The 21440-nt window shown below is 36.4% G+C and overlaps 1 pseudogene; it reads left to right on the forward strand.

Annotated features, from left to right (window-relative positions):
• The first annotated feature begins 7340 nt into the window (after window positions 1-7340).
• The window catches only part of LOC117707347 (pancreatic progenitor cell differentiation and proliferation factor pseudogene), a 52747-nt pseudogene continuing 38647 nt past the window's right edge, over window positions 7341-21440 (forward strand).

The following is a 21440-nucleotide window of genomic DNA, read 5'->3' on the forward strand; positions in this document are numbered from 1 at the left end:
TTCACAATTTTTGTTGTGTATTCTCAGAAGGTCCAGCTGTGTCCCTTTTAAATTTACTTGTTTTTTATTCACATATTGCGGGAGAAGATTGTGGAAAGATTTGAAATGAAATGAGTGCCTGCCCAACTTTTCCTTTTGAATTATATCTGCCTCTGTCTTTAATTAGGCTGCTTATAATTGCACTAGGATTGGTGCAAGTTTGTCAGAAGATGAGAGCAATGCAAATGATTTCTGTCCATAGAAATGCAAATTGAAGCTGATGCAATGCACCTGAGAATATTGTCCAATTCTGTCAGTTGTGTATTCTTTTATAAATATGTTTAGCATTCCTCTTCTCATTATAAATGTGTGTGGCTTGAATCTTCTTTTAAAGCATTGTAACTTGTTTGTCCTATTAAGTAATAAAGTAATAGCAATTATTTCAAAAAGACATTTGACACTTTTTTTTAATTTGTTAATGTGCTATGGTTTTGTTGCTTTTGCAAAAATACCCTTTTTCATGTTCTTTTATTCAAGATTTCAACCTGGTTTTCTAAAACTTGCTACCTCTTCAAGAAACTCTACCTCAGCAGAGCCATGGGTTTCTTTCAGTCTCAGTCACTTCTGTTGCCTCATAGCAGTTTTGATCAAGAATGGTATCTGAACCTTGAATTATTTCAAGGTCATTTCTTAGAATTCTTTCTTCTGAGAAGCTTTTAATGGACACTGCTAGGTCTCTGATTATTTGTGCTTCAAGATCAGATAATAACCCCCAAGGGAAGTGATCTTATAAATATCTTTAATTATTGACCAACTTTTATTTTTAAAAGGACATTGAATTAGTTATAGAATTAGGAAACCCATTCATAGGCTTGGTACTGAAAAGGGATCTGAAATAATAGCAACAGAATCAATGCCAAATTTATTTATAACCCTGAATAAAAATAGTAAGTCATCATTTGGATGTGGATTGTTTAGTCTCAGTTCTAATGGTCTTTGATATCTCTCTAACAAACTTTTCTAACATTTATATTTTCACACTTATACCTCTAGTTCCTACATTTGTGTGTGTATGTGTATATATATATTCTTTCTCTATATTTGTTCCCATATATGCATATGGGAAATATACATTATATCACATACACATATATTTATATACATACATATATACACACATACATGGGAATATATTTATTGTGCTAGAAAGCATACAATTTCATGTTAGTACTTTAAAAATATTTTTTGAGAATTTTATATACATATAAAATGCATTTGATTATAACCAACCTTTGTTTCCACCTGAACAACTTACATCACTACTCTTAAATCTGTGTATTTTCATCTTATCTTTCTATTATCTATCTATCTATCTATCTATCTATCTATCTATCTATCTATCTATCTATCATCTATGTATCTATCTTCTATTTATCTCTATTATCTATCCTCTATCTACTATCTACCTATCCTATCTATCTATCTATCTATCTATCTATCTATCTATCTATCATCTATCTAATACTCTGACTCTAATTTGTACTGTCCATATGAACATGGGTATAGGACCATTCACTGGACCGTGGATAACCTACTAAAGGTGAATCTCCTTTCCTGGCAACAGCCAACTACCAATAGTGTGTAAGCTACAGATCAGGCCTTGTGAGCCCTTCCCCTATTTTTGCTGTAATGTTAAGTCATTTGATATTGTTCAAGTCTTATGAAGGCAACCATTGAAAGTAAATTTTTTGTTTTGCTTTTATAGATTTTGTGATTATAGCTAAAATAGAGGCATGTTTTCCAGAAGATGCTATTTCAAAACAGTCTTTGTCCTCTCGCTCTTACATCCCCCTCTTGAATGATGATTTCCAAGTCTTGGCAGAGAGGGGATAACGTAGATGCCTTACTGAAGACTGAAGACTCTATAATCACATTTCTGACTATCTTTCAAAAAAACTATTAATGTTGTTTTCAATGAGGATTATAGTTGCCAAGTAAAATATCTAGATTATAGGCATGTAACAATTTAGAATATCTTTACTGAAAACAGAGTTAATAGTCTCCTTTGGGAGACTGTCAGCTGATATTTGGGAGAAAAGTGAGGGCATACCTAAGGTTATAAGCATCCGGGCATTAAGTCTTGTTTACTGATGCTTTACTTTTCTTATTTAAAATATTTATAATGAAGTATTGTCTCTATGTTGGTTCATAGCCATGTTTGTAATTGTGCTTGGATCTCAGATTCTCACTTGATGAGAAGCTATGATCCTAGAGAGGGCCTTTTTTTTTTTTTTTTTTTTTTTTTTTTGCATGTGTATATTTTGTCCCTGTTTCTAAGTCACCTCATACCCTTTAAACACCGACTCAGCAATCTTTTTTCTGTTCCCTGGCATCTACAACTGTACCTTGTATAACTATGGATTTGCCACTTTTGTGAACTTATTTAGTGGCATAGTAGAGCATATGTCTTTTTCTTTTCTTTCTTTTTTTTTTTTTACAAACTTGTTTTTACTTGATATAGTGTTGTGAAGTCTAGCCCATGTTGTTGCATGTGTCAGACATTCTTTTTAATTCTGAATAATATTCCACTGTGTATTTATATCACATTTTGCTCTTATCCATTGAGACATACACACTCTTTCAGTACTGAATAATGCTGCATGAAGGTGCAAGGATTGTTGACTCCTTGCTTTCAATTCCTTTGCATATCTATTGTGAACAGAATTACTGGAATATATAGTATTTTCTTTAAGGCATAGCTATATGGTTTGTTAGAAAGCACTGCTACTTTAAGAGAACACATGTGGTATCTCCAGCACTTTAGACTCAGCAGTCAAGAATAGATGCCTGCTGTGACTGCTGTAGGTACTCTGGCTAAGAAACATCTGGGGAAAGCCCATCCACTTTTGACAGGGTCTATGATGCTTAAAATTATGGCCCTTTCTTATTAGTGCTTTCTTGACTCTGAGAAAGAATGCATCCAAGTCATGTAGTATAGCTATTTATAAAATCCACATTTGATCTTAGAGCACCCATTGCTTATAGAAACCCATAGAAGTAAACCATTTTCTCTATTCAATGGAATGAGGATCAGAATCCAAGAATCAGATCTGAGCTTCTGTTGTATTAGTAGAAAACCTGTTGTAGTAGAGTCTCATACCATAGAAAAATCTGTTTCCAATTCTAACACAGCTTTCTACATTCTTTTAACCATTGCTCATACTCACCAACTGTACAAATTTTCCATATCCCTGCTGGCACTTGATATCCTGTATTTTATGTATGTGTTTATTTTTAAAAAAGAGTATAGCCCAGGTAAAACTCAAACTTGAGATTGTCCTGCCTCAGCCTCCTGAGTGCTGGAATTCTAGACTCTATTACGCTCAAGTGGGACTAGGGTTTTAGAAGCATATTTATAACTGAAGGTTCAACATTATGTTTGTGTGACCTGTCTCATGCAATCATAGACAACTCTTATAAAAGATTTTAAAGCTTTTCATCAACTGCATAGTCCACCCTACTAGTTACATGCCAGTGTTTCTTTGTCCCTTAGTTCATACTTCTTAATTATGCAGTTAAAATATAGCTCTTTCCTAGTAAGTGCTATAATACTTACTAGTACAGCTAGTAATATAGCCATTTGCTAGTAAGTGTGAGCAAAATTTAATACGTATTATGAATTTAAATATTTTACAATTTATTTAGTATAATTGATTTTATGAGAATATGCCTATGTGCATACATATATTTTAAAATATTATACCTTTCCTCATAATACATATGGCTCTTAACATCATGTTTCATATATGCATATAATATTGGCACACTTAATGAAGTGTGCATGATATAATCCATATTTTTAAAAGTTTCTGATGGAGTGATACATAGGAGAATAAGAAATTATGACAAGTACACTTCTCCTGAGAGTGTGTCTATACTTACTGGTTTTATAGCATTTGCAGCTCAGCACAGCTATGCAACTCTCTCCTTGCTGATACCCTGTAGGTGGGTTTATTAGAATGGCTTTCCGAAAAAATCTTGTTTCTATTATATTAAAATAGTGTTTTTCAAACTGTGAGTTGTGACCCCTTTGGCAAACCTCTGTCTCTAAAACTATTTACATTACGATTCATAACAGTAGCAAAATTACAGTTAGGAAGTAGCAACAAAACCAATTTGATGCATGGGGGTCATGAGGAAATGTATTAAAGGGTCACAGCATTAGGAAGGTTGAGAACCAGTAAATTAAAGGAAATATGCCTTTTGGTCTTGAACTTCTTTCTCCTTCTGTTTGAAATGCCTTGCTGTTCGTATGTGGGAAACCTCATGGCAATCTCAGGCCAAGATGATGCAGTAGAAGAAACAAGGTACTATTGTGACCTCTGATGATTTACTTAAGCAGCTGTGCTATTTTCATATCTAATATGAATGTCATTATATGTAAGGTAATATTAGCTGTCTTTGTCCAGGCCTTCATATTCTGGCTTTTTAATGTATGTAGTTAACTAAAATTCTAGTTAATAAGGGTAGATTTTCCCCCCAATTCTATATAGATATTTATTTTGCTTTGTTGCTTTAGAGGTTCATGCTGGGTTTGATGCTTCCTGCCTGTAATCTGTTTATTTCAAAGGCAGTATGAAAAAACATATCTAGCTGTTATAGCAAACATTTTGAGTTGTGATGAGGTGGTATTGGTGGTCCAAACCAAAGATGATTTTCCCTCCTTTCCTAGCTCTGAGAAGGAATTCCTGGATAGCAGGAATTAGCATTCCTAATTTCAATGAGGAATGTAGAGAATGGCTCCTTTCACTTTGGGTGATGCTCCTGTTCCCTATACACTCTGTCATTTGCCTCCAGAGGCAAAATGAAAGGTCACAGAGAAAGTCCCTGCTGTTTTCAAGTTCTGAAAGGGAAGCGACACCTATCACTTACATTCCTGTGGCCTAGGTTTAGGAATTTTCTTTTTTTTTCTTCTTTTTTTTTTTTTTGTGCTAATGCTTTTGTTTGTTGGTCCAAGTGTTTCTTTACTGAATCACTCCTCTTAGTTCCACAAAACAAGTTCTAAACGAGTAAATTCTTACAGTTTGGATAGAATTTTGAAATGCTGTGAAAGTTGCGAATTCCTAACCTCTTAATGCTTTATCAGTGTAACATAAATGTATATATGTATGTATACACATACATATAACACACACACACACACACACACACACACACACACCCCAACACACACTACTGAGTCCACTTAGTGTTGCTCCTTGTATGTGTTAGGGGTGATTACTTAGGATTGTATAACCTATTGAGATGTTTGACCCTGTGGAAAAGTCATTTTCCCTGTGTTACAGCCAAGAAAAGATCATGAATATGAGGGGGAGGTGAGGGAGGCGTTGGAGGCAGGAGAGGGAAGGGTGGGAATAATGTAATATAATATTCACATATGAAATTCTCAAAAATATAAACATTAAAAATTAGAATTGATATTAGGGACAATTAAATTCATTTACAAATGTTAAAATATAAATAAGGAGAATACATTTCCTCTCCTTGCTCTTCACCTTCCCTTAATGTGTCTGCAGTACATCCATTAATTCACTCTATTTTTTCATGCTCATTTTGCCAAAATATTTTTCTTTTGGATAATCAATATTTTCTCTTATTATTGTGCCAATCAATTGATTGCAAGAGTCCAAGAGGTAAATTCATTACTTGTCTTCAGGAAATAAAAAGTGATTCTGATTTTTAGCAGAGTTTTCAATTTTCTTTATTTATATGCTAGTCTTTCCATCCATCTCTAATAACAGAGGAAATCTTTCTGGCCAACAGTGCTGTTTTGTTGTTATACTAGAGTATGCTTATGTTGTGATTATTGCATGTTTGTCAAACAATAAGATGAAAAATATATGCAACTGAGATTTGGAATCAGTCAGCATTTGCAGCAGACTTACAGTACTGCTGCCTGAAAGGAGCTGAGCTTTGAACATAAATAAGAACAACAAAAGAATAATCTTCTAAATCTTTCATTGTCAGTGAAGACTGTGGAGAAATGAAAAACAACGCATAGGTTATAAGAATGCTTTGATGTCCTTGACGTTTGGCCAAATACCAGAGAACAAAACGTTGAACAAATGCTTCTCTGATTTTCAGCTTTACCAGTGTCACTGGGGCAGTGGTATAACTCAGAAGTTGGGAATGATGACAATTTTATTTATTTTTTATAAATTAATTCATTACCAGAATTTATCATAGAGAATCACAGCTTGAGACAAAATTTCTGTTTCTTTTATCATCAAATATTATTTTAGGTCTTTTTAGTTTCTCTCTCTCTCTCTCTCTCTCTCTCTCTCTCTCTCTCTCTCTCTCTCTCTCTGTCTGTCTCATACATACACACACACACACACAGACACACACACACACAGAGAGAGAGAGAGAGAGAGAGAGAGAGAGAGAGAGAGAGAGAGAGAGAGAAACACTTTGTTTTGTCAACTGCATAAAGAGAATTCATAGGCAAAAAGACCCATTTGAAATGCACAGTGACCATCAACTGGAGTCTTCTCCCCATAATAGGATACTGAATCTTCCAGAATGCTACATGGTACAAACTTAAAATATGATTAATCTATTGGAAATGAATTTCAAAGAAGGCTTTGTCAGGTATCAGGAGATGGAGAGAATGTCTATGCTCACACATCAATTAGGATTACTACAATGAAAATAACTACCCTACCAAAACAGTCCACAGAGTCAATATAATCCCCAGTAAAATTACAACACAGTTCTTCACAGAAATTAAAGATAATTTTCAGCCTCATATGAAAACACACACACACACACACACACACACACACACACACACACACACACACACATCCAGGATATCTTCACTAATGCTGAAGAATAAAAGAACTATTGGAGGCATCCCCATCTGTGATCTCAAACTACACTATAGAGTTATAGTAATAAAAAGAGCATGGTGTCTGAAAACTGATATGCTGATCAATGGACTTGAATTAAAGACTCAGACATAAGTCGACTCGCCTATGGACACCTGACTTCTGATAAAAAAAAAGAAGAAATAAATATACACTCAACAAACAAACAAAAAAACCAAACACAACTTAAAGAAATGGTGCTGGTTAGACTGGATGTCTGCATGTACAAGACTGCTAATAGATCCATATTTTTCGCACTAAACAAAACTCAACCTCAAATGGATCAAGTATCTCATTATAAGGCCATATACCTTGAATATGCTAGAAGAGAAAGTGTGCAATAGTCTTGAACTCATTGACAAAGGAAAACACTTTCTGAACAAGATACTAATAGCACAGACAGTACGAACGATGATTAATAAATGAGACCTCATGAAACTAAGAAGCTTCTCTGTGGAAAAGGACACCATCATGCAGCCAAAGCAACAGGCTCTAGAAAAGGAAAAAAAATTACCAATTGTTTGCCCAAAAACCAGGTAAGCTGCCTTCAGACTTTCTTTTGTCTCTGTTTCCCTAGACCCGACGCCCCCAGTCTTGTCCCTAGTGCTGCAACAGAGCACCAGCTTCAGCCTTTTCTCCCCAGTGCCCATATTCCACAGACCAGCTTTTCCTAACCACCTTACTCCCACTCCTTGCTGTACCCCAGACCCGAAGCCAGCAGATATTATCCAAGGGTCACTCTCCCCAGTGCAACAAGTCAGCTGAAAACAAACCCACACCCTTCCTATTGCTCCTGAGAACTAATCATCCCCCTGTTTCAGCCCAGCTCTGTAGCTGGGAAACCTCTTGTGGTCTCTTTCCTCCTTGATCCCATTCTCAATGGATCACAAAGACCTTCTTTTCCAACCTTCCTTCTCCCAACTCAACACAACTATCAAGTACCCAACACCAGCAGGCATTCCGTTTATGTAAACCAATTGAACAGAACAGGAACACAAGAAATTCACAACCATAACACTACAAGAAAATCCAGAGAAGAAATAGAAACTATAAACCCACTCAACAATGACAAACCCAGAAATAGGCACCTAGACCTTTAGTCATCACGAAGCCATACACCCAGATACCAGTGTAAAACCACAATAAATCCAGGGTAATATGTCTTCCCTAAAGCTCACCTATCTCATAACAGCATACCCTGAATTATTCAATATAGTTGAATCACAAGAAGATCTTTAAAATCCTTTATGAATATGATATAGGCGCTTAAAGAGTGAATTAGTAAATTCTTTAAAGAAATCCAGGGAAACACGAACAAAAAGTGTAAGGATATAAAGAAACCTATTTAAGATCTGAAATTGGAAATAGAATCAATAAAAAAAAAAAACCCACAAATTGAAACAATTCTGGAAATGAAAAAAAAACCCAGCAATTTAAATAGTATTTATAGTGACAAGCTGCAACAGAATACAAAAGATGGAAGAGAGACTCTCAGGTGTTAAAGATAAAATAGAAGAAGTAGATACATCAAAGAAAATGTTAGAAACATCTAGGAATTCTGGGACATGTGAAGATCAAACCAAAGAATAATTGGTATAGAGGAAGGAAAAAGAAACTCTGATCAAAGGCCTAGAAAATATTTTCAACAAAATTTTCTTAACCTAAAGAAGGAGATACCCATAATGGTACAGTAAGTGTACAGAACACCAAATAGATTGGACTGAAATACAAAGTTCTCTCACCACATAATAATTACAACATTAAACATAAGGAACAAAGAAAAGAGTACTAAAAGATTCAAGGGAAAAATACCAAATAATGCACAAGGGCAGCCCTATTAGAATTACACTTGACTTCTCAATGGAGATTCAGAAAAAGCCAGAGGGGCCTGGATAGATGTCTTTTAGACTCTGGGTCTACAGATGCCAGTCCAGACTACTATACTCAGAAAGAAACTTACAATCACTATAGATGAAGAAAATAAGATATTCCATTATAAACTCAAATTTAAACAATATCTATGTACAATTTTTCGAGGCTCCTGAATATTATAATGAGTAGGTCTCTGACATTTGTGGATGGAGGTACAAAAAAATTATCCAGTGTGAAGTAACTGAGGCCCCAACGATAAATATGGCATGCTATTCTTTATATGTTGATGTTAACTCCTTGATAGGCATGCTATAATCTGCATAATCATGGAGGTTAGGTATAGAAAAAAGGATTGGGGTGAGGGAGCAATCTACTAAGGAAGAAGAAATTGAATATGTAGTTGTGGAGAGACAGGGAACAGACTGGAACAAGAAAATTAAATATGGCTGGAGAAGGAAGATAGGGTTAAGGGAGAAAATAGAGGGGCAGATAATTAACACCAAGTGCCACTAATGGCCACTAAGGATCACATGGAAATCTACTTCTGTAAAAGTTTTTAAAATGTATACATATGTGAAAGAAATTGGTAAGCTGTGTCTAACATAGAAGAAATACACTATTTCTTCTTTCTTCCCAATATGTTCAAAACTATATAACATGATAACAAGTATAGTTATCAAAATCTCAAAATAAGTTCTCTTCATAAAAATATAAAAACATTGTCACTACATTTTCTTCTCTGAACTGCAATGAGAAGTTCAATTTTATAGAGTCCTTCCTTCATATCATGAGAGAAGGAATCACTCTGAGAGGCAAGTGAAGGGATGCTCGCCGTAGGCTGAATATCAGCAGCCATGATGTTGTGCTCCTACATTCCTCTGATCTTCTAAGTGCGTCACATACTAACTCATCCAGCAATCTCATCACAACTCTAAGGAAGTTATTTCCATCCTACCAATAGGTGAAGTGTTCAGGCATAGAAAGTTTAGGAGGTTGTTTCAGCTCACGGAATTCCTACCAAGCATACTTGATATCAGAATGATGTCAGTTTTTACCATTGAGGATATTTCTCTATTCTGTCTGTCTGTCTGTCTGTCTGTCCATCTGCCCGTCCATCCGTCTGTCTGTCTGTCTAATTGTGTGCATGTGCATGTGGTGTGTGTGTATGTGTGTGTGTGGGAGAGAGAGAGAGAGAGAGAGAGAGAGAGAGAGAGAGAGAGAGAGAGAGAGAGAGAGAGGTGCTTTAGGAAGGGGGTGAGCTCAAGCCATGGCATGTGTGTAGAGACTGGAGGAAGCTGTTAGAGTAACATCCTTATACTGTGAGTGTCTTCATCCATTGGACCATCTTGCTGGCTATTTGTACATTAATTCAGGACAACAATAACAACAACGTAAGACTGAGTTTCATCTGTGGCTGCTTCAACTGACTCACTGGAGGTAATCTCTATTCTGTAATCCAAACCAAGGGAACTCAATAATAATTTCTTTCCATTCTTATCATAGTTATGAGCATTGAAATGATGCTACCAAAAGAGAAAATTCTGGATATTTGTGGATGAATACTTTTTACTCTTTCTTTAGCTAAGTATGAATCTGTAGATACATAGGGTCCAAATTAACAATTACCATAGAACATTAATACATTTCCTAGAATTTACAAAAATACTATATTAAAATATAAGGTGAAGACCGACTGAGAAAGATGTTCAACATTAAGCTTTGTCTTCGGAATGTATGTTTACATATGTGTTAACGTACCACCTCCCCACCCATTTATACATCCCCCCACAGAAACATATACATTCACACAGATAAACAAATCTGCCACTCTGTATCATGAAATGTTCACAGTCACATATGCAATCCTCAAATTCCTGGATTATGGAAAAGGAAGAAAATGTGATCTATCCTAAGAAGAAATTATTTCCTCTGTGTACAGGAACAGAGACAGAAATGAAAGGTGATGCCTTTGGCAGACGAGAGCATGAGAGCTGACATCTGAAATATGCTCAATGTGCTCAGGTACGAGAGAGGCAAATAGAGAAGAAAGGAACAAAAAGATAAAAAGAACCTTAAAAAAAAAAAAACTAAAAACAAGAAACCAAACCAAACCAACCAACCCAATCCAACCAACCACCCACCCACCCACCCAACCAACCAAGCAAGCCAGGTTCTGAAATAAAGTATAACTGGGTTGGATTGACAGCTATTAGTAGAGAAAGAGAAAACAAATTTTGAATGTACAGTTTTTGAAATTGAAAATATTCAGGATAGGGCTAGAGAGGAACTCAGAGGAAAAGTATGTATGTACAAGGCTATGGGCTAAGTCTGATCCAACGCCTTCTCCCAGCTCTCAAATTAAAAGGAAAAAAAAAAAAAAAGAAAAAGGAAAAGAAAAGAAATGTAAAACTGAATGGTCAGAACTCCATCACCTTCTGGGGAGAAAAAAAATAACCCTTATAAAAATACACTTGGCACAGTTGATATATCTAGGTTGGGTATTGGGATACACTTCTGATTGAGCAATACCAAACTTATAAAACCTTTGATTAACATTTTAAAAAAATTGTATAAAAGCAAAAAGGAAAAGGGGGCATGGGATAGGGGTTTTCTAGGGAGGGGAAATGGTGAAAGGGGATGGCATCTGAAATGTAAATAAAATATCCAATAAAAAATACACTTGGCTTTTGAGAAGAAGTGGGAAAAGTTGTTTTAATAAACAATTTTTAAAGTTGACGAAATGTACTAATCTACTGATGTAAAGGCTCAGTGAGTTCTAAGCATAAGGTAAGAATATCAACATCAATTTCCTGACCAGTAATAAAGAAAAATCCTAAAAGCAGAGAGAGATAGAAGGAGAGAGAGAGAGCGACAGAGAGACACAGAGAGACAGAGAGAGAGAGCAGAGTTAAAATTATTATAGATGAGTACACATAAGTCTAAAAGAGGATTGTATGCAACAAGGCAGGCAAGCCAGAAAATAAGGATGACAACTCATTTTAATCATGGGAAAAATCTTTAGATATAAGCATGAAAAATATCTTCCATAAATTAAGAGGGAATAAGGAGAATTTTAAAAATTTGTTTTGAAAAAAAGTTGCAAGTATAATTTTTAAAGGATATTTCCATTATCTAGAAACATTGAAATGAATTTTTGTGTCATAAGGAATCTGATACCAGATGGAAACTTAGTTCCATAAAAAGTAAATATAGAACTCTAAAAGTTAAAATAAAGATGAACTTGAAAGTTATTTCACGGTTTCTTGTGCTTCCAAGGATAGAAGATGTTAAAGGCAAAAACAGTAGCTATGCATTTAGGGGTTACAGAATATGAAAAAGCAAAATTCATAACTATAAAGAGAATAGCAAATGCAAATTATAACCACATTTTAAGATTGTGACACTTTCACACCCACTGGAATGGCTAAAATTGAAAGTACTGTCTTAATCCAGCAGAGATAAAGGAACACATCAAGATAACTATACAGCCCTGTGTGACTTTGTTACGTAAGATGGTGGCACCCACAGACAGTAGAGATAGGGTTTGTTTCTCAGTTACTATGAGAATAACCTTGGGAAATTTGAACAATAATCATGAAATTTCTTATCAGTAGAATTTAGGGCAAAAAAAAAAAAAATGTTTGTGGATCTGGAGAGACGGCTCCGTGTTCAGGAGTACTTGTTGAGCAGTCATAAGAATCTGAGTTCAGATCCTAGTGCCCACATAACATGCTGGGTATGGTCACACATGCCTGTAATGCCAGTGTGGAGGAAAGCAGAAACAGGAAGTTACCTGGGAATTGATAGCCATCAGTCTAATTCCAGGTTCACTGAGAAGTTCTGTCTCAAGGAAGGAGGTCAAGAGTGACCCAGCAGGCCACCCGATGGAACCCTCTAGCTCTTTCAGATGTGCACACACACACATATATGAGCACACCATACGTACACACACATACACACTACACGCACATACATGTGTATATAAAGAACTTTCTAGATGGACACATGATATTCTTTAATTTGTTAATATTTATCATCAATGGAGGAAGTTTAATTACAACTTTCTGATAATATATTCATTTCTTTTTATAATTTTTCTGGCCCCAATGTCACTCTTACACCATCTTTACTGAGTCAGTAATATATTCTATTACAGGAACAGTAAAATTCATTTCTCTACGTTTGCTGACATCTTCCAAAACAATTATACATATATATGAAGCCTGTAGCATTTAAGATTCATAATATTCAATATACTATGAGAATTTGTTGGGAATTGGTTCTAATGCTTTGTCCTAATTCAGCTCCCAAAGGCTGTGTTTCCAGACCTGAGGGTCCCTGCTCTTAGCTGGCTTTGATTGGTAATAAAGAATTTTTGTATAGCCAATGGCTGGGCAGGGGCTTTTAGATTGCATGGACAAGGGACCGATGCAGGGGGAGAAAGAAATGAAGAGGGGACTTGCCATGCCAGCAAAGAAAAGCGAACAGACTAAAAGGCTTGCCACCATGTCAGAATCCAGGGAAATGACTCTAAGGGCCACATCCATGGTTTTATGGTGTAGCAGAGATAAAATACAGATTTTAAAAGATGTTAACACAGGAACACCAGAGGGGAGTGTGTGTCCCGGCCCACACTGCCCCATGTTTGGGGGCTAAGTGCTCCAGTCCATGCTGCTCCAAGCTGCCCCATGTTTGGGGGCCAAGTGACTTGGTCCGTTCTTGTCAGTCAACAGAGTCTAAGCAAGAGAGAGAGTGGCAATGGAAGGGCAAGAGATACAAAGAATGGCGACAAGACAGGGTGTGTGATCAAGTTCTGTTTACTCAAAGAAAATCATGGGTATATATACACTTTACCATGTGCCTTGCAGCTGTGGACAAGCAGGGGAACACAACTGAAGACACTTTACCACGTGCACCTTGCAGCTGGGGGCATTAAACAACAAAACAAGATATGTGAGCAAAACAAGATGTTTATCAGAGTGTGCTCAGTGGTTGTAGGCTGTTGAAAACAAGTCTCTTGTCAGGGTATGTGGCTTGAGATGGCTGCAAAGATGATAGCTGCTTACTGCTAGGTGTCAGCTTCCAACAAGTGTGTACTAGGTGTGGGGAGGTTTAGAAGTGCCTAGCCATTGAGCTAGTCAAGGCATATCAAAATTAGCTGGCATGTGTGTCTTTCATTTGCAAATCCAGAGGTCTTGGGTCAGTGCACTGGGAGCCTAAAACATATTAACTAAATCACTGCTACAAGAATTATAAACAGTATGTGGACTCATTCAACTTTTGGATTCTAGCATTATAGGCAATGGAGAATTACAATGCAGGATTGAGTTTTGTATTAAAATTTAATATTTAGTTTATACTTTTCTTTTTTCTTTTTTTTATATTCATTTTTTAAATTTTTTATTGGATATTACATTTACATTTCAGATTTTATCCCCTTACCCCATTCCCTTCACCACCCAGGAACCTCCTATCCCATCCCCCCTCCTCCTGCTTCTATGAGGATGTGCCCCCACCTACTATTTTTTACTTTTCAATTGAGAGTTGATAATCATTCAAAATCAAACACTGTATTGAGCCCCACTAAAATTAAATGGTGAATTTTGTGGAAGTTGATACACAAAGATCTGCATATAATTGTTAATGGCTTTATTTTGATGCCTGTGGACACCCAGATAGCTTCACTTTGTTTTAAATTTGGTCAAGCAGTATGTAATGTGATAATTTTTTAACTAGAGCTTGAAGAAGCAAGGTCAGACTGTACTGAGGTCTGGAGAAGCATACCTCTGAGATAAGGGGACAAGCTCTTTATTGATAACTTCTAGGTTTCATTGACAACTGCTGGTCCAATATGCCATTTGGAAAGACTGTGGGATCCTTCCACAGTAACAAGGGCCACATGCGGTTAAAGGCCTTTAGAATATATATTGAATTTCCAAATACTTTGCCAATACTTCCTCCTAACCACAACTTTGTGAACACTAACCTAATTACTGGTATAGACACTGGGATAGAATAGGATTCATTGCTTCTGCTATTTCAGCTCACTGCTCCCTGTCTCCTTCTCTGCCAGGTTTTATATTTTATGATTTCCAGGAACTGTGAAGAGTGTGCTCATCCCTGGACCAGAAACTTCCAGAGGAAGGTGGGAGACACATGGTGGCCTTGCAACTATTCACTGCAAATCTATATTGGGGGTTATAGGAGAAATGTTTGTGCTTCTAAACATGCATTTAGTGAGAAGAATGTTTTGAATCTTTTTATTTCTTTATATGAATTATGATTATCTAAAATAAATAAAATGAAAAAAAAAATGGAACTATTAAGGTATTACCAAAATCTGCAGGAATAAGTGTCCTGAATGGCAAAGGGCTAGAACTGGAGATGAGAATACACAGAAGACAAATAGCTGGGACCAGGAGGCCTTGCATACATTGATGGCATATGCAAACAAGTTTATTAAGCAGCACAGCTTCTTATATGCTATTTTCAGGGAGACAATGGCCATGGTCAGTAGAAAGCCACACCAGACAATGTTGGCAAAGAGAACACAGACTATCTAAGGCACAGCTGCATTAGCAATGGTAACTACAGCCACAAGGTGGATTGTGCTCGACAGTGCAGAAGGAAGAGAGATCAAAAGACAGAAACTTTGAACTCATTGAAATCCCCTCATCATTGCAGTTCCAAAATGTAAATGGTCTCTTTCTAAGAATCAAATGAGCAACCTACATTTCACTATCACATTTAATTGCCATACACATTCTGATTGTCAGGATTTGAGCACAGACTATTTGGGAATACTGCTTCTTGAGAGTCATCGTGGAGTATAAAGCAGTACACCTTAAGGTATTACCATGAGTCCTACACATTTATTCAAGTTGGCAACTGAAAAGTGGGGCTTGGTAGTTGCATGAGATCTTTCTTACTCTTAGTTTGAGCTCTCTAATCATCACTAAACTTCAGATTCTTACCACAAAATGGATTTTTTTTCAAAAGACTTCTAACTAAAGTTATTCTTCAGTTTTGCCTTTTAAAATCATCATCTTTTCTGCTGTCAGAATTTCTTTAAAACTTGGACATGTGATCAGGTTACTTTACTGCATTAATGTCTTCAGTGCACCCAAGACTTAAGGAATGAAACAATCCATTTTGAGAGTCATGAACCTATTGAGCCATGATTCTTGCCACTCTTATAACTCAAGATGAATGAGGATAATATATATTTTATATAATATATCTCAGAAGAATAGGCATACCTACATATGTTTATACAAATTGAATGAGTATATATGTGTGTATGTATACACATATATATATTCTATCCACAAAACACACACATATATGTATATATGTGTGGGAAAAAACCTTGCAGTGGGGAGGAGTCCAATGGTGGGTCCCACGTTGGTCCGACAGCGGGGTCATGGGCGGGCTTCCCACATCGCCAGTGGAGGGTCCCACATTCACGCGGGCCATCGGCAAGGTTCAGGGTTCCAAAGGCTGGGAATCTGGTGGCAGGTGCAGGAAGGCCCAGGCAACACGTGGAGTCTGGTTTTCCAAAGCTTTTATTGTTTATGGCATGGTGAGTTGGTGTAGATGGTGCACGCTCCCCCAAAAGCCAGGCTCCCCTGGCATTTTATAGGGAGGGGGAAAAGGGGTGGGAATAACTTAATTAGCTACGCCCCCAGGCCTTTAGATATTCATATTTTAATCTCTGAGGTGGAGACCTGCTAATCACACCCTCTACCTGTGTTACATGACTGATGGTGCAGGTTAAATGGAGTTACCTCATCCAAGGCCCGACATATATGTACATATATAGCTATACATATATATCTAGCACCTAAGTGTATATATGTATATATACATGTATATATGCATATATGTTTATTTATGTATAAATGTACAAAAATATGTATATATACACATATATGTATATACATAAAATATATGCTATTCTTATTCAATTTGTATAAACATAGGCATGCCTATTCCTTTGGTGTATAAATATATAAATATATATACATATACACGTGCATACATATATGTATATATGTATATATATGCATACATATAACAAATCTTCATTCAATATACATTGTACACACATATAGGTACATGTATATTTGTACATATATATATCTATATATATACACATATAGATATATATCAGAATAAGTATATCTGTATGTTTATAAAAGTTAATATACATTATACTATATACTCTAAAGCATATAGTATATATGTGTGAATTATGTATAGTTATTTGTATACATATTATGTACATATATACAGATATACATATATGTGTATTTATACATCCACACATGCATGCATGTGTACACACACACATACAAATATGGAGATATGAGTATACACCAACAAACAGTATTGTTTTACAAGACCAGATAGTGACCTCTGCTATTACTGCAGGTGCTGCATCTAAAGCACACTAAGAAAAGAATAGAAGGGGGTACTGGAAAGATGCTTCTGCAGTTAAGAGCACTAGCATCTTTTGCAGAGGACCTGTAATTGATTTCCAGTCTTAACATGGTGGCTCACAATTGTTTACAACTACAAAATAATTGAATGTACTTCTGACTTCTGCAGGCATGAGGCAAACACATTGTGCACATACATACAAGCAAGCAAAACACTTACAGGCATCAACTATAATAAATAATTCTAAACACTAAATAAAAACAAAAAACAGGGGTGTACAGCTATGTTGAATAAAAGTGGGTAGAGCTAAGCAAGCAACATGCTGTCTTCTACAAGGAAGGCAGTGTCAAAGAGCAAACAACTTCCTCTTGTGGAATGAACGCTGACCTTAAAACAACAGCAAACAAGACAAAATTATGAAGTAAAACTTCATCCTTACCAGCTCCAGATCAATAGTAAAGAGCTGAGAAGAGAAAGTGGTAAAGTGCTTGCCACACAAACCTGAAGACCTGAGCTCATTCTCCAGCATAAACATGAAATCTATGTGTAGCAGCCATACCTGTAACCAGTGCTGGCAAGTCAGACACAGGCAGGACCCTGAGGTTTACTGGCTAGCTAGTCTAGCAGAACTAACAAGCTCCAGGTATGGTGAGAGACCCTCTTTTCAAATAAGGTGGATATTAATAGCAGAAGATACCTAGTGCTGACTTATGTGTAGTTCATGAATGCACACATGTTCACCTGTACCTACTCACACTTCCCTATAAGACCTTCCCAAAAGAAGAAAGGCAAAAGTGGCTTGGGCATAGTTGAACATAGATACAAACATTTGATGTAAGGGAGGACAACTAGATTGTTATCAAGAAGAACAATATCAATAATGGTAATATACACACAATGTGCCACTGTTTCAAGCAAGTATTAATTCATATGATGTTAGCAATAACTCCCTGCAAAGGTACTATTCATTTTTATAAAAATAAATTTATTTTTTTGAGAATTTCTTGTGTGCATATTGCATTTACACCATTTCACCCTTCATCCCTCTAACTCCTCCATGTCTTTTACTCTTTCTCAAATTTATTCTTTTTTTATTAATTATTGGTTTTTTTATATATATATATTTATAATTATCACTTGATGAATTCACTTAGTATATATATATATATATATATAAGCCCCTTGGGTTTGGATAGTCTCTCAGGGGCTCATTCATGGAGAAGACTGATTTTCTTTCAGTAGCCATTAATTGTCCATGGTTCTTCATCTAGGAATAGGGCCTCAAGATAGTTCTTATTTCTTTTTGGCATGTCAAATGGTGATATCATTTTTTCAGGTATTTTTAGACAACTATAATATTGAGATTTCATGGGTGCAGGTTTCTTGAAAGACACTATCTCACAGTAGATTTTCTGGCCTTCTGGTTCTTACAGTCTTTCTCCCAAGGCTTGCCCAGAGCCTCAGCCCAAACCACCTCTCCTAAGATATTCCTTTACCTATAGGTATGGGTAGGGGTTGTGTGAATATTAACTGGGGCCAAGCACCCCACAGTCACATGTTCTCTGCATTTGACTAGTGGTGGCTTTGTCAGAAATAGGATCAAGTACTGGAATGTAATCAAGACTAATGATAGCTTATGTTGTTGGAGGAACTCCTGAACTGCCCTGACCAACTGTTGGATATTTTCAGTTCTTATAAGTGCAGAGAGAAGGTAATGTGAAGAATAAAACAAGAAGATTTATCCTTCTAAAGGATCCCTCTGGCCACTCTGATTTGTATTTGTTTTTGCCACTTGAAAAAAACTCAAACAACAAACAACCAAAAAAAGACAAATAAATGTGAGGAGAAAGATTAAAGGACAAATGCATTATTCAGACAAGGATGGTCATTATTTAAACTAAGTGGTAGCTGATGAATTGTATTTGTTAAATTTAAATATATCTGTACTTTGGGATGAGATAACACCTACATATCAAATTAAAAAGACATTGTAATGATTGTTGGATGCAGGACTTGGTGGAATCAAGCAGGAATTGACCTAGAAGCCTTCTCCATAATGACTAGGTCTCAAAGGACCTGAAGGTGTTGTTCAACTTGCCAAAGGATTTCTCCTTCAAAAAGTTGCTACAAAACCAGCCTTTACATCTTTTGTAATCATTCATTAGTTTAAAGTATAGACATCATATGCTATATATATATTTTATAACTTTCTAAAAGGTTACTTTTTAAACTTGTATTCAATAAGTACCAACATCTAGTGTGTTGGGGACCCTGGGTATCAGTCTCAAAAGAACCTGGGACACAGGGGATGCAGAGCAAAGGTAGAAGCAGCTGCATACTGCCACAAATATTATTAAACCTTATATAGATAAAAACCATGCATTCCCTCAGGTTTTCTTTGGCACGCTAAAAGTCATAAAATCTTTATTCTCATAATACCAGGAATATAGGCAAGACTAAACAAATGCTTCTTCTCAAAACATTTAATTAACAAATCACCTCAGTACTTATCATAACACAGAGACCTTGAGAGACGCTTTCAGAAAAACCGATCAAAACAAAACAGCTCAGGCCAAGTGAGAAAAACATTTTCTTCTGAAGGGCAGCATTCTAGCCCCTTTTTGCACCTTTCACCAGTTCTTACTTGATCCTGCCTGGGAGCTGCATCTCCCATGTCTCCACAAATAAGTAAATAAATAAAAGTGAAACCATTGTCTTTAAAATTCTATTGATGTAAAAATCTAGCAACTTTGTCAATGGACATCTCTGATAATGAAGAACATTCAGTGTATTTACCCAGAGATCCAGGGAAACAACAGCCTTCCTTACAACTCCTTTCCCCGAGCATCTTTGTGTGTGTGTGTGTGTGTGTGTGTGTGTGTGTGTGTGTGTGTGTGTGTGTGTACTGAAATCCCCCAGAGTGTGGTTACTTATTAAGGCACCAATAAAAGACTCACAATGAATAAGCAAATTTAGCAAAGTCCACACAAGGAAACTGATATCCAAGGGAATTACAAACACATGTGAGATGACACGTCTTTCATTTAGTATTTTACTTGGCTTTGTGAGGATATGTGTTCTAGTTTGCTTTCTCTTGCTGTAATAAACATTATGACCAAGAGAAACTTGGGGTGGGGACATTATTTAAGCTTACAGTTTACTGCCCATCATTGAGGGAAGCCAGGGCAGGAGCTCAAGACAGGAACTGAAGCAGAGATCATGGAGGACCACTGCTTGTTTCCAGGCTCATGCTCAGTCACTTTTGTTTTACAGCTTCTGCCAAGCTGTTGCAGGTGTGCACGGTGAGCTGTGCCCTCCTGCATCATTTAACAATAAAATGTCTCAAAGGTGTGCATGCAGGCCAATCTGATAGAAGAAATTTCACAATTTCTTTCAAGGCATACCAAGTTGACAACTGAAACAATGACACTCCACCCCTTGTCAACTTTGACACACAAATATCTCACTTTAAAGAATAACATTTCCTTTCTTCCTTGTCCCCAAGATATTATGTTGATACAATAATGTAGCATATAGCATGAATTTAAAAATTCAATAGTCTTTCAAACTTCCAGTACTTTGAAAGTGTAATGTATCTTTAGATTAATAGAATCCCTTAAATGTGGGCTCCTGTAAAATCAAAACATACCAAGTCATATACTTTGTCATTCTAAAAGAATAAGGATGCTGTTACAGTTCTATCAAAACAAAATCAATATCCAAAAGTATAAACAGCTTAGTACCCTACAAGTGGGACTCATGATATTCTGGGCTTCAAAAGGGCTTTGTTAGGTCCATTTGTGCAGCTCAGATGTCTGAAGCACACACACAGCTTGTCTGGTAGGCTCATCACCTGCTGTGGTCCTTGGAGATCATCTCAAAGTCTTGGTATCTTCAAACTACTGGGGTATTCACTGAAACTGGGGTGCATCAATGACTTCCTGGCCTTTCTTCAAGGGCTCTGATTCTGCCAAAATGATGAGAAGCCTCAGCTTCTTTTCTTGACCCCGCTTCAATGCTGTGGCTTTCATGTTGCTCAAACCAGTACTACATAGGGGAGTCTTATACACTATTTTCCATGTTCTGCTGCAAGCACACTGTGTAGCTTTGGTCACTTTTAAATTTCATTTTCTGAGTGCTGACTCTAATACAACATTTTCAAACAGTGTTAAGCTCTTTTTAAATCACAGCTGAGTATTCACCTCCAGGTAATGAGCA

Source organism: Arvicanthis niloticus, chromosome 4 (assembly GCF_011762505.2).
Source record: "Arvicanthis niloticus isolate mArvNil1 chromosome 4, mArvNil1.pat.X, whole genome shotgun sequence".
NCBI classification, from domain to species: domain Eukaryota; kingdom Metazoa; phylum Chordata; class Mammalia; order Rodentia; family Muridae; genus Arvicanthis; species Arvicanthis niloticus.